General features: G+C 39.8%; 2 long non-coding RNA genes across 2 annotated transcripts in view; both read left to right on the top strand.

Moving 5' to 3' along the window:
• Positions 1–3: 3 nt before the first annotated feature.
• Positions 4–2,141, top strand: LOC128079024 (uncharacterized). The gene is made up of 3 exons (XR_008205952.1): positions 4–81; positions 136–231; positions 2,078–2,141. It is a non-coding gene; the product is annotated as an uncharacterized LOC128079024 (long non-coding RNA).
• Positions 2,142–2,686: 545 nt separating this feature from the next.
• Positions 2,687–15,722, top strand: part of LOC128078982 (uncharacterized) — a 44,599-nt gene continuing 31,563 nt past the window's right edge. Inside the window, exons 1-5 of the long non-coding RNA XR_008205947.1 lie at positions 2,687–2,771; positions 4,127–4,234; positions 9,244–11,292; positions 11,643–11,718; positions 13,388–13,635. This is a non-coding gene — a long non-coding RNA (uncharacterized LOC128078982). The remainder of the gene's footprint in view (positions 2,772–4,126; positions 4,235–9,243; positions 11,293–11,642; positions 11,719–13,387; positions 13,636–15,722) is intronic.

Genomic DNA, 15,722 nt, shown 5'->3' with positions numbered 1-15,722 from the left:
CAGGGCGTAAGATAAATCGTGGCCGCGAGTATGGCGGCTGTGGTTGGAGTGGTGGCGTGAACTTTGGCACTGAGGGACGAGGTCACGGGGTGGGGTGAGCTTGGTGAGCTTGGTGAGCTTGGTGAGCTTGGTGAGCTTGGTGAGCTTGGTGAGCTTGGTGAGCTTGGTGAGCTTTTCCAACCTGAATGATTCTATGACCGAGCCTCCACGTGGTCACCAGTTTTACCTCAGGTATTTAAGCAGGCAGTCATTACTAACCGTTTTGAGATTTTTTTTGTATTTTTTGAGAATGAAAAAGTAACACCATTACTTGCACTGAGAGCTGTTTGTGTATCCTGTTTAAATAAAAATGGCCACATGAATAGTTGCGTTACGCAGTTATTTTTTTTGCAGTGTTATTGTAGTGCTATCCCGTCACCTCTATACAAACAGGAGTATCCTATTATGGGATAATGAAGCTAGAAATCATAATACCCCAGCATTTACTTGAATTTTTTAAAAATAACCCCTTGGAAGTACATTATTTTCTCTGGGAATTAAATATTCTGTAGTGTGGAATAGTTTTACCACCAGGATAAAATTAAGTAACCTGTTACAATACCCCCAAAAGAGCAAGAAACTGGGGGTCTTGGTGAATTTCCACCTGGGATGCTCGTTTTCTGCTTTAGCACCACTGTCTTTACCTAATGGAAACTGTTTTCACCAGCTTAAGTTTCTTGCTGCTCAATTAAAGGATTTCTTCTTTAGCGTGGGTAGAGGTAGTGTGATTAATGCTTAATGAAATACCCACTTAAAGGGCTTTTGTTTCAACTCAGTAAGCGAGGTACATTAGTTGTGGCCTTTTCTTCCTTGTTAGCTTGATTATGTAAAATGGCTATTCTTTCTAAACCAGCAGTTGCTGGCAGTTCTGTATATAAAAAAGAAGCTGAATTGGTTGATGTTCTCAGTAGGATCTGGGCAAGGAAAGCAGCCTGTCAGCCTTGGCATTTGAGTTGCTGTATTGCTGTTCTTCTTAGATTTAAAAATAAATAAATAAAAATTAAAAAAATGGAAAACAGACATAAGAACAGCACTGCTCTGCCATGAGCATAGAAGTGCAAAAAACACTATTGGAAATCAAGGCCTGTGCATCTCTTAAGGAGTTCCTGAGGCACTCAGGTTGCCTTCCTCTGAGGAAGTAGAAGTATCCAAATTGTTGTAAACTGTACCTTTTGGAAGATAATTATTTGAGGTTATTGTTTTAGGAGTTTCCTGTTGCAAATGCTTTTATCCGAGATTGCTTTTAATTTCATTAAAAACAAACAAACAAAAACAACACAGCAGGAATTTCTTAGCTGCATAGTATTAATAAAAAAAGAAAGAGTATGTTTTTTCTTCTGTGCTGTAGATTCACCAAATTCAGATGGAGTATTTATTGGTGCAGTGTTTGGGGGAGGCAGTCTGTACGAGCTTCCCTGCCCTTTGCAGCTACCTAGGGCTGGGAAAGGGGATTTTCTCTTCATAGATCACCACTGTCCACTTCATACTGGATTTGGGACATCTGTCAGGTGCTGGCTTTTGGCACCTTGGCTGTGGTAATTAACAATCAAAAAGTAGTCTGAAACATCAGAGCTGTATAATAAACACCATTTACAGGAACATTAGCAAAGCATAATAAGTAATTCCTTTCTTTTGCATGGAGTGTGCTTTGCTAAGTAAGTTTCTGAACTAGTCTGATCTGCCTCTGTTCTTGGCTGTGCTGAGATCAATGAAACCAAGTGAAGTGTATCTTTGGCTAGTGGCCCAGATGAGTTTGCTCGTTCTTCATCAAGAAGTGTCAGAGAATGTTAGATTTGCTTGAAAGAACTTGAGACACTCCTGCTGCTGCTTCTAAAACCAAGAAAAGAATAATGGCATTTCAATTAAAATTTGATTAGGTTTAAACCACTAAACAAAGTTCTTCAGAAATGTTGAGGCAGTGTATTTTTCTGAGTAATAGTGTGTTCAATTAGAACTGAAGTGGCGGGTTCTGAAAGTTAATAGAATGCTGTGGTTTTAACTTGACATGCTCCAAAATTAAGCTTTTGAATTCTTTCAGGATAGCTATGAAGTTCAGGTAAACCATCCAGGATCGTCTCAGGTTATGGAAGACTCACAAGGCAAGTATACACTGCAGAAACCTAACCATTTTCTGTGTCAGAAACACAGGGGTGGAATAGTTAATGCTTGCTTCATAACTCCAATTAAAGCTGATGGTAGTAGTGAAAGCATTACTTTTTTTTTCCTGCAATCTAATGAGTCAGGAGAGTAGCTCCACAAACAGTTTTGTATTGGGAAGCAGAAGTCAGAGATTTCTTCTTTGTGGTCTGCTGTGAATCTGTTTTACTCCTGAAGTAGGAGTTGAGGAGAAAGTAAGCTGAAGAGTTAACCTGAAGCAACTCCAAAAACTTACTTGCTCTGACCTCTATGGGGAGGGGGGAAGAAAGAATTAAATACTGTTTTAGTACAGGTATTTTTAACCTTAATTACAATGACAGAATTTGAACTATGTTAATGTACCAGTATGAGATATTTTTACTGTCCCAAATCTTTCACCAAGAGTCATTATGAGGAGTATGCCATGCCTAATTTGACTGTTTTGGGAATTTATGATTTCTTAATACTGATATTCCGTGTACCTTTTCTTTTTCTCCCTTCCTTCCATGACAGAAATGTATTGAAAGGGTAGTGGCTCAGTACCTGCCCCACTTCAGATCTTCTACCTGACTGGCTGAAAGTTTCACTAATCACAGGTAATACGAAGCTCAGCTATTTACTCTTTGAAGATGTATTTTAAATTACTTAGGCTTTAAACAAATTTTATAAAATATTTTAATTTAGAAAACAGTCCTTATATTTTTTTTCCTCTTTTCTTCTTATGTGAGACCTGCACAGAGAAGTTCTGCTACAGTTTTATTTGGAGATCTAGCAAAAACAGAGGAACTTAGTAGAAGAGGAGCAAAATAGTTCTTCATAAGTAATAAAGGTTATTTTGAAGCTCCTATCAAACTTGTGTGGACAGTCTCCACTCCTACTTATTTTGTTACAATGTTTTGAAATTATAATCTACATTCAGCAAGGAATTTGAATGCCTGTGCTACATCAACTGTAAAATGGCACTCATTTCTTTTTCTAGAGAAGTATTTGAGCATTATTCTAAGTAGTACATTCTCTCCCAGTTGGATTAAATTACTATTCTCAAATATAATTCCTCTCCCAGTATTTCAGTAGGACAGACTATTCCAGGTATGATTTGCAAGTCTTGAGCTGTATTTTCAAATTATTCCTGAAGGATGGTAGGTGATAATGAACAACTCTACTTGGTGACAAATAAATTTAAGTCATACTAGAAGAGAATATCAGCAAATACACAGATCTAACCAACTTTGTATGGTTTCTGTCTGTTGGAAATTACAGTTAAAAAGATATTATCAGTTAACGTTTGGAAGTTGAATGTTTGACTTGTGTAAGAGGAAGTGATTAAATAAGTGCTGTAACAATATCTTTAGTTCATACTTCTTTGTACCTGCAACACAAATTCAATTCTCCTTCTACTTGCAAATGCAAAAATGATTGTTTCTAAACATTAAGGAGGGTAGGGTACCACAGAGAAGGCTGATGCTTCATTCCACTTTTAACAGACTGTACCATCATTTGACTAAGTTTACTGAGAGAAGTAGCAAGCAGAAAAGTTAACTAGCACACAAACAGACTCGTATACTTTAAACTAATTAGGTTACAAGTGGCATTCTCTGGAATTGGCATTCTTTTGGAATTGCAAGGAACTTTATACCAGTTGTATCTTGTAGTGCTTAAAAGTAAGTTAAATCACATTTCCAAACTTTCTGCTTTTCTGTTTTTAGAGACTGAAAATTGTGAAGTTTATTTTCTACTTCCATACCTGTTGCATGGGGCTGTAACTTTTCCTGTAGATAAATATTTTTAGGAATTGAACTTAAGTACGAGTAAGGCCTGTTCTCCTGAGGAGTTAAGAAGAAGTAATTTACTCGATGATTCACTTGGTTGCAGTGCTGGTAGGGAATGGTGGGAAGGAAAAGCATGCAAAGTATGTAAGTGCATCATTAAAACAGATGTATCATTGTTTTAGGTGTTGTATTAACAAATGTGTCAGAGAGAGCTTCTCTTGGCCTGCCGTAAGAAGATTATCCAGCAGGTGGAGTTTGACAGGATGGTGTGCACACGCCAAGTGGACAAGGTAGGCAGAAGCTTTAATATTCTGTCAGGGTTTATTGAGCTATGATTCAAAGACAAATGCAGATATTAAAGTTACCACCTGCTGCTTAACTTAACGTTCAATTCTCAAAATTACAAAAAATGCTTTTTTTGAAAGAAGCAACTTATGCAGTGTTTAACTGGCTAGAAGATTAATTTTAAGAGCTGGGGAAGAAGGAGGTGTTCTGTACCAGATTTTGGCTGGAAGGAATGAGTGAGAAGGTATAAAATAGCGTGATGAAGAGTGGAACCATCTTCTTGACAAGCCTAATGCATAACAGTTCCAGGGGAAGGGGCTCATCTTTCATTTTCCTTTAGAGAATGGTAGTACTCCTGGAGAAAGGGAGATTAAGTACAAGTCATCTTATGACTTTTACAGCCCCTAAAATGAAGGCTTAAAAGCTTGTTTCTCCAAAGGTATTAAGTTTTCTCATAGACAATCCATGGACTTGATCCAAGATACTGCCTCTCTTCACAGGCTCTGTCTTTTAGACAAAGTTTACGTGTTTTAAGAGGAACTCTTCAGTTTTCCACATGTGAGCTGCTATGGAAATGCATGTCAAATAACTGTGAACTTCATGCATTTTTGCTTCAGCAGGTAGATTTCCAGTCACTTCAACTGGTGACTCAGATGTGTTAAGGGAGTGAGGAGGTGGGAATATGCTGGGTAAATGTTAACTGGAGATGGGCTCCTACTGTGCTTCTATGGTGCTTTTGGGGAAGAGGGGAAGGGTTTATCCTAGAATCGATATCCTCTTCTTTGGTTCCACATTCCATAGGTGGAGTATGTAAACAGGAAGGCATGGACATGACTTAATAATGGGAGAAGGTATGTTCTGGACAGAGAGAAATGGAGGAATGGTTTTCTTTGTATCACCTGGAAGAAAAAAGAAGTATAGATAATGTGGAAAAAGGCTGGGAAAGAAGAAGTAGGGAGTAACAAATTAATTAATTGGAGCAGTGCTAGCTGGAATTAGGGAGCATGCAACTGACAAGTAAGGTGTTTCTTCCCCTGACCAGCAGTGTTTTATGAACAATTTTTTGTTTGATAAACTTTGAACTGCATTACAATGCTAAATGAATGTAATGAATGTACAGATTTTTCACTGTGATGCAAGTTTCGTTTTTATTTCTTGACTTTTTAATTGGTGTGTGAGGGGGGAGGACAAGTTGCTGGCCCACAGAAGCTGAAGATTGCATGAGCGTTGGGCACTTAATAGATTGGCATGTGAGGTAATCTGTAATGTTTCCTCCACCTAATCAAAATTAAGTGAGGGGAAAAAAAAAAAGATCAGTGAGCATCGTGGCTGCTTGCCAACTTTAAATACTAATACAGAGCAGGTGGTGATTTTTCATGTTGTAGAGGATAGGAACATTCATGTAAGTCAGGCATTAAAATTTGCATGATGTTACCCTCAGTGAGTTACAAATGTTTAAAATTTCAAGCATCTACAAAATAAACATATTATGAAAACCAGCTCCACCACTATAACTGCAGGGTTTTTTTTTCCCCTTCTTGGAGTTATTGGCAGGTCTGGTTTCCACTAATCACTTTCTTTGTATGGCACTAAGATCAATACCTTTGAAAAAAGTTAATTATGAATAGCTTTTTTTTATTCACGTAAGGCTTTTATACTTTTTTCAGCTTTATGACTGTTCCTTTCTGAAATTGTAATGAAGAAGAATGTAGTTTGCCAGTTGTTAGTCTGGGAAGTTATTTTAAACTTTAAGTGCTTGTTTAAGAAGCCAGGTTTTGCAAAATAAGTAACTTCTAAAAAGTAATTGCAAAGGTGATATGCTGTGTCTTGCAAGCCTAGGTGTTTTTAAAAATCTTTATACATCACACAGAATGTTTTACTCCTGACTGCAGAAGAAAGAAAAGTGAATTTGGGGAAAGAATAATTTTGACCAATTGAAAGCCAAGTGTGCACAATAAAAAAAAGAGTTAAATGCAAGTATAATTCTAAAATGAGTGTTACTATTTGAGGGTCACAGACTGATAAGATCTGAGGTCAGTCATTGGTCATCAAGGATTGAGTTTTTTCAGTGTCTTTGAGTACAAAATCTGTCAGTATGTTTTATCCGAGGCTACTTAGGATATAGGAACGATAGTAAGACCCTATGTTGTGTACCCAGGCATCAGATTTTATAGTTCCTATGACTGAGAATTTGAGTTTTAAGCATGGGAAATAATCCTTGATTACCTCTAACTTATGAAAATGTCATCAGTGGAGGTTGAGAACTGAACCATAACTTTTTGTTTTTAAACCAGTTTTAAAATAAAGACGCTTTCCACTGTTGTCTAGAAGTCAGGTTTTAGCTTGCTTTTTCAGTTGTGAAGGAGGAAGGAGAAGCCAGCAATCTTTCAGATGTGTTTTCCTTAGAATATCCTGATGTAAAAATCTGATGTAGTGGATATAATTCCGTTAGAACACCTGGTTCCAAAGCTGCATTGGGGAAGCTAGCATAAGCATTAGTCCTAAATTTTAATTTGTTAAATCCAATAATTTAATAGTCACTCTTAATTAAAAGATATATTTTGGACCAGACTAGGAAACTGTTAATGGGGGGGAGGGGGAAGGTTATTCCAGTAGTTTGGTTGGAATCTTAGAATCATTTGAGGCCATCCAGTCCAACCCCCTGCAGTGCACAGGGACACCCACAGCTCCATCAGTGCTCAGAGCCCCGTCCAGCCTGACCTTGCCTGTCTGCAGGGATGGGGCACCACCACCTCTCTGGGCAACCTGTGCCACTGCTTCAGTATTACTTGTTTAAAAAGCTTTTTCCTTATATCCGATATGAATCTCCTCTCTTTTGGTTTGAAACCATTTCCCCTTGTCCTATCACACAGTCCTTGCTATAGAGTCTGTCCTTTTCTTTCTTACCCCCCCCTTAAGATACTAACAGGCCATTATCAGGTCTCACAGAGCCTTCCCTTTTCCAGGCTGCACAGCCCAGCTTTCAGCCTGTCCTCACAGGGAGGTGTTCCATCCCTGGATCATTTTTGCAGCTCTGCTCTGCACGCTCTCCAGCAGCTCCATGTCTCTCCTGTACTGAGCACTCCCCATCTGGTTGCAGTGCTCCAGGTGAGGTCTCACAGCACAGAGCAGAGGGGCAGATCCCCTCCCTCACCCTGCTGGCCACGCTGCTTTGGATGCAGCCCAGGATGTGGTTGGCTCTTTGGGCTGTGAGGGCACAGTGCTGGCTTACATCCAGCTGTCATCCACCACTATTGCTGGGTCTTTTTCAGTACGACTATGCTCCATTCTTATATCCTCATTTTGTACTGATAGTCAGGGTTGCCACAGCCCAAGAACAAGACTTTGCACTTGGCTTTTTTGAACCTCGTGGCGTTCTCCTGGGCCCCACTGCTCAGCCTGTCTAGGTCCCTGTGATGGCATCCCATCCCTTGGTTGTGTTCACCACACCACACAGCTCAGTGTCACCTGCAAACTGCCGAGGGCACTCTTGATCCCACTGACTCCATGTCACTGATGAAGATGTTAAAGAGCACCAGACCCGGTACTGATGCTTAAGGAACACCGTTGGTCACTGATCTCCATCTAGACATTGACCACTGCTCTCTGGGTATGATCTCGCAACCAGTTCCTCATCCACTGAACAGTCCACTCATCAAATCCATATCATTCCAATTTGGAGAGAAGTAAGTTCTGGGAGGTAACTGTTAGCACAGAAGGAAATTTGACAGGTAAAGCTAGCCAGTTGATTTCCTGCATATTTTAAGTGCTCTCAGGGGAGGGTGAGGAAGAACAAAACAAAATAGAAAATGAGAAGTTGTGTTTTTTAGCCAAAGGTTGTGTGTAAGTGTCAAGCAGAAAAACACGGAGAAGTGCATGTGCTTATACAGGACTTGGACTCATGGTTTAAATCAAATAAGGATCGAAGTGGTTTGTTGATTTATTAATAGATTGTAATTAACCCTCAGTCGGTGAACTGCATGCTTAGGATTAATAGCAGCAATATAACAGATAAATGGCTGTACTAAAGCCTTACAGAATGTGAGTAAACACCTTCAGCTATCTACACGCTCTTCTCCAGCGGTCTCCTGTAAGTTGGCAGTTGCATGTTCACCTCTGTCCTTTCGGCAGGCTGTTGTGGCTACAAGAACTCATTGTTCTGGGAATGCACGTTCTTCTATTTGCATTACATGCCTCTCCTTTGAAGATGTGGTGCTGTAGCTGTGTGTGTCCCTGTGCTGTCTGTGCAATCCCCTAACTTACCCTGCCTGCCATGCTGGCACCCCACAGATGATGGGCAGGCACCCTGAAAGGGGAGGTATGGATTGTGCCCCATGCTGCCAGCACAAGGGTAGGGCTGGGAGCTGCTCCTGGCCTCTGGGAGCCAGGAGGGCATATTCTTAGCACGGGACCAGATTGCACTGCTCCTTTTTTCCTGCTTCTGTTGCAAACTGTAGTGCTTGGGATACTGAAGAGTTCCCATTAAAATGCATGAGCTTTAAGACAGACAAGACCTATAAAGAGAGACAGTATCTTGTACCTGCTCCATAGATAGGCCTTGAGAAAACTGATGCCATTGGAGAGGTGAGCTCTTCTTTTAGTCTTACTGTTATCATAGTTGCTTTTGTAATTGACATCATTTCCACAAAGTACTTGCTTTTGATGCAGTTATCTTTTGTGGTCAGTACCTGTCCTGTCTCAACCACGAAGTTTGATGTTATAGAAGAAACATTGCAGTTTTGAGGCAATGGCTGTAGGAAGACTTAGTTGGTGAATCAACGCTGAACTTCCTTGGCAGCCAGGACCAAGCTGTAAGGCACAGTTGTATCTTTGCATCCACATCACTTTAATTTGCATAACATCCCATTCGTGCCTCGTTTTTGTCTTTTGAATTTCTTCAGTCACCTATGGTCATTTCCATAATTCCAGAAAATAGTGCTGTAGATACTCCCGAGGGGTTTTCTTACTCGGATCTCAAAACCAGCACATCCTTGGCATTTTTTTTTGCCTACAGGAGTCATCTTCGAAGGCGCTCCGGAGGCACTGAGGTGCTGTCACACCGCTGTTCAGTCAGCAGACCGAGAGCACTTGTTTGATGCATGGATGACTGATCTTCGATTACTGCCTTTCACAAAACAAACAGAAACATCTGTTGTTTTATTTATACGTGAGCTTTCCCAAACAGCAGCTTAAGGGGCTTTGTTTTGTTCTGTTTTGTTTTTCCTTCCCTTTTTGCTCAGTGAATCCTGCTTGTATGCAGAGAGGGACTTTGAAAACCAAATAGATTGGATGATTGTATCTCCCTTTTCAGGTCATGCTAAAGCCTTCTGGCTGATACTTTTTGTTAAAGGGCATTAATGATCCCTTATTGAGAGACTAGACTTTTATTTATAACTTCTATAACTCTGTGTTTAGAGATTTCAAAGGTACTGAATTAAAAGAGATTGCAGGGGTGGTTTACCCGCCTCTTAAATACCTCTGGAGTAAACTTAGTCATTCCACTTTGGGAGAGGATTCAGGTTTGTGAACCAAAGGGCTTATAAGTACAGAGAAGTGTTTCCCCACTGCTCCTTGCAGTGAACAGCTGAACTTGATAGATAGCATTACTCCAGCATTGACTACAGGGCAGCCTGTCTTCAATTCTAGCTCTCCTGTGTCTCACACAGCATCTGTGAATCACTTCAGAAATCTTGAGGATGTAAGTCAGAATCCCATTGCTATAAAGGGATTTAAGCGTTACGTGGTACAGTCCTAGAACCACCAAGGTTGGAAAAGACCTCCAAGATCATCTAGACCAACTGTCCACCTGCTATCAGTATTCCTTCACTAACCCATGTCCCTTAGTACCATATCTAAAGATTTGTAATTCTGATTGTGTTCTAATCATCTTGAAAACACATTGATGTGACTTAGTGTAGCTCTTGCAATGAATTTACAAATGAATCTTGACGTAAGACAGATGTATTTTAACACTTGTTTGTATGCCTGCTTCCTGTGTATTTATTTTCAACCTCCAGCTGATGAGCTGCTTTGTCTTGTGTACTGAAATGGCCTGTTTAATGCAGTGGGAAGTCAAGTAAAAGCTACCATTTGTTAATGGATGCTTAGAACAGGCACAGTCAGACATCTTAAATTATTCTAAATAAGCAGTAATTCTGATTCATTTCTAAAGATAGAACTGTAACAACCCAGTTACCTAGTTCCCTCGTAGACTAATTAGCATGAAATCGGTCTATAAGTTTAATGTGCAATTTCTCATTGTGTGGACGTTGAACATACTAGCAAAAATATGGCAAGCTGTGTTAGATAACTTGGTAACTTGTTCCCATGCCATATTGAGGGGTCAGTCTAGAGGGATGTAGATAAGCTGGTTTGCTGGGCTGAGGGGAATGGGATGAGGTTCAACAAGGCCAAGTGCTGGGTGCTGCACTTTGGCCACAATAACTCCATGCAGCACTGCAGGCTGGGGATGAGCGGCTGGATGACTGTGAAGAAGAAGGGAACCTGGGGGTGTTGGTTGATGATTAGCTGAACATGAGCCAGCAGTGAGCCCAGGTGGCCAAGAGGGCCAATGCCATCCTGGCCTGCGTTAGAAATAGTGTGGCCAGCAGGAGCAGGGAGGTGATTGTCCCCCTCTACTCAGCGCTGGTGAAGCTGCTATGAGATATGGCTTAATAGCTTGTGGTAGTAATGGTGATGGGAGGATGGTTGAACTAGATGATCTTGTATCTTCTTTCCAACCTTGTGATTCTATGATTCTGTAAAATATGTCTAATGGGTATGTGCCATGTCTGTAGTATTTTCCTCTTACCTTCTGTTGTCCTGTTAATCTTACTTTCAACAGTGTTCCTATGGAACTGATTTTCTGACCAGGCTGCGTCATGGAAGGGAAATGTAACTTGAAGAAGTACAGCTGTGGTGGAGGAACATGTGTGCTAAGCCCTCAGACCTGCCTCTTGTAACAAGATCTAGAACAACAAAGACGAGAGAAGGAAATTAAGGAAAGAAAAATGACTCACTACTTGTATGTTGAAGATCACATTCAGAAATAGTGACGAGAAAGGTATGAACAAATCAAGATTGAATTAAAAAAAAAAAAAGGAAAAGCAGTAAAAATATGTTTTTCTTAAATCTTACTCAATATTTTAAGTGATAAAAGGTGTATTTTTCCATTTCACCTCTTGATGTTCTGACTTTGTAAAAGGAAACCTGTATACAATGTAGACAGACAGCTCTCTGCTTGTTTTTGATTTTCAGGTTGTGTTGCTTAGAGGTACCCAATCATAAATCATGATAGCTTGTTTTTTTCTATTTATTAAAGGAATGAGTGCACTTCATTTCTGAATTGAATGATGAGCTAGGTTGCCACAAATGCTTTGGCTTAAGACCTTGTCGTTCATTCTCTCTCCACAGGCGTTTATGTCAGGAAAACACAATGGTTTGAGTGCTCATTGAAAGTAAATGCAAGAGCTGCCTTGGTATTACTAAAGTAAGTTCACTGAAAAATGTATGTCTATAGATTTTCTTTTTTTTTCAGTATCTTCTGTAACAGCCAGAAAAAATGAAACAGAATACTCATAATTGGAATACAGCTGTGTGAGAAGAAAAAATGGTTAAAGATGCATGTCTAGAGAACTGGAATGTGGCAACACGCAAATAAATCTTGTCAGTTGGCTTGGGCTCATGTTTTTCATTCCTTATACAGAAAGTAGTTGCACAGTTGCATAAAAAATCTGACAGAAAGTTGCATGAGTCTGTGTCCCCAGCAGCTCTGGAACCATGACTCCAGATCGCTGAGTTATTGCCACATGCATTTTTCTCTAAGTGACTTTGCTGCTTTCCTGAAGCTGGCGATCATTGCCACGTGCTCTCCAAAGAGGTAAAGCGTATAGCTACAGAAATGATCTTAAACAGCTGTAGGGCTGGAAGGTACAGTTCAAGGCAGCAGGTTCCTGCTATGTGTTTCCCTGCGAAGGAAGGGCAGGTTCAAATAATTACACAATCTTAAAATTTATTACAGCCCTGATAGCCTTTGTTCTTGCTCAAGCACTGAAATGTGAAGTTTGGAAGTGGTTTAAGTTTCAGCTGTCTTTTCTCCCTGAATTGACTGAAAGTAGCTGTTTGGAGCAGCATGCTTGTATTTGTGTGCTCAGTTCAGAAGTAGCAGGGCTCCTGAGTGCAAGCCCTTTGTTTTGAGGCATGACTCAAGATGGCATTTTTGCTTTCTCTTGTTAACAATTGTAGAAGGTACCATTAAGCTGTAATGTTTGGGGCTGTGCTAGGGAAAGTATTGTTTTCATGAGATTGCACTTGTGTAGAGCCAGAAAAAAAGCAGGCAGAATTCCACTCAGTTTATTGTAGTTATATTAGCTCCACAAGGCAAGGTGGGCTGAAAGGTAAGAAAATCCACTTTTATCACCGAATGCTAGACAGAGACTGAATATTACAGATGCATCCAGAGCAGAACTCTGAATTAAGCTTTTCTGGATTTAGGCATTTGCTTTAAAATGACTTCTCTGCCCTTGCAAGGTCTTGAAAATGGACTAATGTAGAAGTTTGATGGGGCAGATCTTCAGGTCTCTAAGGACATGCCCATTTTTCTAGTCAGTGGGCAGCCCAGTGGAAGACATCTGTTCTAGGTTATACGTGGCTGATGGTACAGTAATTACTGTGAAACTATCGTAGTCCCCTTGTTCAATTGGCTATTGCCTCACTTCCATAGGGAAGTCTTAAGTGCAAATCATAATAAGGAGAACTTGCACAACACAGAATCAGAGAGAATCAGAGCCAAAATACTTTGAAACAACTGGCTTTCCTTATGACACGTACTGTTTCTCTTGACATCTACCTATTGTAGCCACTTCATCCTTTCTTTCTCTCTTCATATAGGATATTGTTCCTCACCTTGCCTATTCATAAAACTCAAATAATCAATTACTGATTTTGTCCTTGTTAATGTTCAGTTTCGCTGTTATTCGTGGAAAGATGTAAAACAAGTTCAGCGATACATTCCAGACTAAACATGGATGGAGTGTTGCTGTGATCAGCTGTAATATAATTTGTTCTGCAGCTGTAGGACTGATAATTGCTGATCTTGAATTTCAGAAGTATATTTCTGACAGAAAGTGTCTTTTTTTTTTTTTTCTTTCTTCTTGCAGAATATACTTTGGGAAGGACTCAGAAACAGGGCATTTGGAATGAAGAACTCAAACTGCATTGTAGGCTGAACTAATGTCTGAGGTTTAAATATATGCGGGAACTATATTATATAGTTCTGAAGCTGAAAGTGATAAGCCTGGATCTGATGTGGAATGTAAAGAAAAGAGAAAACTGGATGCCAAAAGGTATTTTCAGCAGCAGTATTGCCAGTACACCGAAGAAACCAGAGAGACAAGCAGGAAAATGGGTAATGTCAGAAGTCTCTACTGTGGTTTAAGGATCAGAGACAGGAAGGATGTTTTAGAGAACAATCTGAAAGGGAAAAATGAGATTTGGCAGCAGGTTAGCTAAGGAAGAAATAGGCAGAAGAAAGTTTGAAAGAAGAGAAAAAACATCCAACAAAGTTGAAAAAATATATTTTTTTAGCTTGTTGGCTGAAATTGATAATAAGGCCCACAATCAGTTGTACTGCTGAGATTGGAAACTGGGAGTACAGCTAGTGGTAAGAAGAGATTTAGATCACCTAAAGACGCGTAGGACTTTTGGAAATGTTGAGAGCATATGATGTCATTTAGATGACAGAAACAGCAGGCACAAAGCTTCCCTCAGGCTGCAGGACAAAAAACTTGGTCTTATATCAGCTTATTCAATGAGACAAAGTTGTAGAGAGAGGAGTTACTTTTTTTTTTTTTTGACATAATAAAAATTGATAAATCACCCAAAAAGATTAAAGATTCTGTGAAGATGAGGTTTGGATTCTGTCTCCCTGGTCATTTTGATAAGGCAAGTTTCAGCAAAGGAAAGGGAAAAGTCTGCCGTCCATTCAAAGGGACTAGAATTAGTAGAGCAACGGGCATAACTGCTGCACAAACCTCTGAAATCTAGGTTTTGGGGAGAGGTTCACTGGAACAGGCTTGGTAGAGGAGATGAGAGGTGGAAAGTGAAAAAAGAGTCAGCTTGGGGAGTAGCGTAGGTTGACTCTACTGTAAGATAAATTCAAAACAAGTCCAGTATTTCTAAGCAGTATGAATGAGCTTGTATTTTAATGCCCAAGAGGTGAGGGGAAAAATGAATTTCCTTTGGTTGAGAAGACAAAAAGTGGCTTCTTTCACCTGAGAATTAGAAGGTCTGCAGCCATTGTAGACAAGAAGTCAGATGCTGCGCCATGCCAACTGCCGAGAGACCTAGCAAGTCTGTCTTTCCTTGTCCTCCATGGTGTTCTTTTTTCATCTCACTGGTCTGCAAGGTTATATGCTGTTGGGTTTTTTTTCCTCCATCCTGATTACTGCTTGCTTTGCTAATAAGGGAACAAAGATGAGGAAATATGTCATAGAAATTGTTAGTCAAAGGAAAGGATGGCTGCAGGGATAGCACCACCTGAAAAGGAATCAACAATTTGACTGCTTTTAGTAATCATATGAGAAGAAATACATGCTTCTGTTTTCAGAGTGAACAGAAAAAGCCTAGATGGAAAAGTCCAGCAGCTAAAGTTGTTATTATAGGCTGATTTAAAGATGCAGGTGAGGAAGTACTTCAAGATATTTGTTTGTTTCAGATTGGCTTTATAAGATGTGGCTCGCTGATTTCTGAAGGCTTGAAAGTGTCTTGCAGATTCTCATGTTGACTGGTAAATCCTTTTGTGCTTAGAGTGCCATCCCCTTGTGGAGGCACTTTACATAATACTGATCTACCTGAATGATTTCCATGAAAGATCCATTAAATGTTTAATCCTGATCTGAAGAGCTTAAATGCCAGAGAACTTAACACAGACATGGTTTAATGGGGAAATATTGGTGGTGGGTGGACAGTTGGACTAAATGATCTTGGAGGTCTTTTCCAATCTTGGTGGTTCTGTGATTCTGTTTGCAATAGTTAATTATTTTCACTTAAAAACAACAACAGAAACAAGTGGATCTTATGTTGAGCCTTAAAGCTAGAGCTTCCAGCTGCTGAGTTTGGTATGAACTGCTGTATGGGACTGTAGCCTTTCACTGTCAAAATGCCCACCAAAACACTTAGCAAGAGTGGACAGTGATTAAACTGTATTTTAGCACTTCCAAAAGATGAGTCAAGTGAATGTATTTAGAACTGTTCAAGATATAACATTTAATTAAACTAAATACACTATATAGAACAAGATCCATGCTTTTACCTATTTCCCTCAATTTCTGTGCCTATTTTCCTTCAATTTTTAATGAGGGAACAAGCTGTCTCTTTCCTGGAAGAGATTCATTTAGCTAAAGACAACTTTTTTTTTTTCCTTTTACAGCCTTAGGGGTTGTAGATAGACAGGTTGTACAGAGTAGTTGCTGTTGTATTTTAGAGCATGTTTAG

Source organism: Tympanuchus pallidicinctus, unplaced genomic scaffold (genome assembly GCF_026119805.1).
Source record: "Tympanuchus pallidicinctus isolate F22 unplaced genomic scaffold, pur_lepc_1.0 scaffold1, whole genome shotgun sequence".
Lineage (NCBI taxonomy): Eukaryota > Metazoa > Chordata > Aves > Galliformes > Phasianidae > Tympanuchus > Tympanuchus pallidicinctus.
This window is presented reverse-complemented; position numbering and strand designations above follow the sequence as displayed.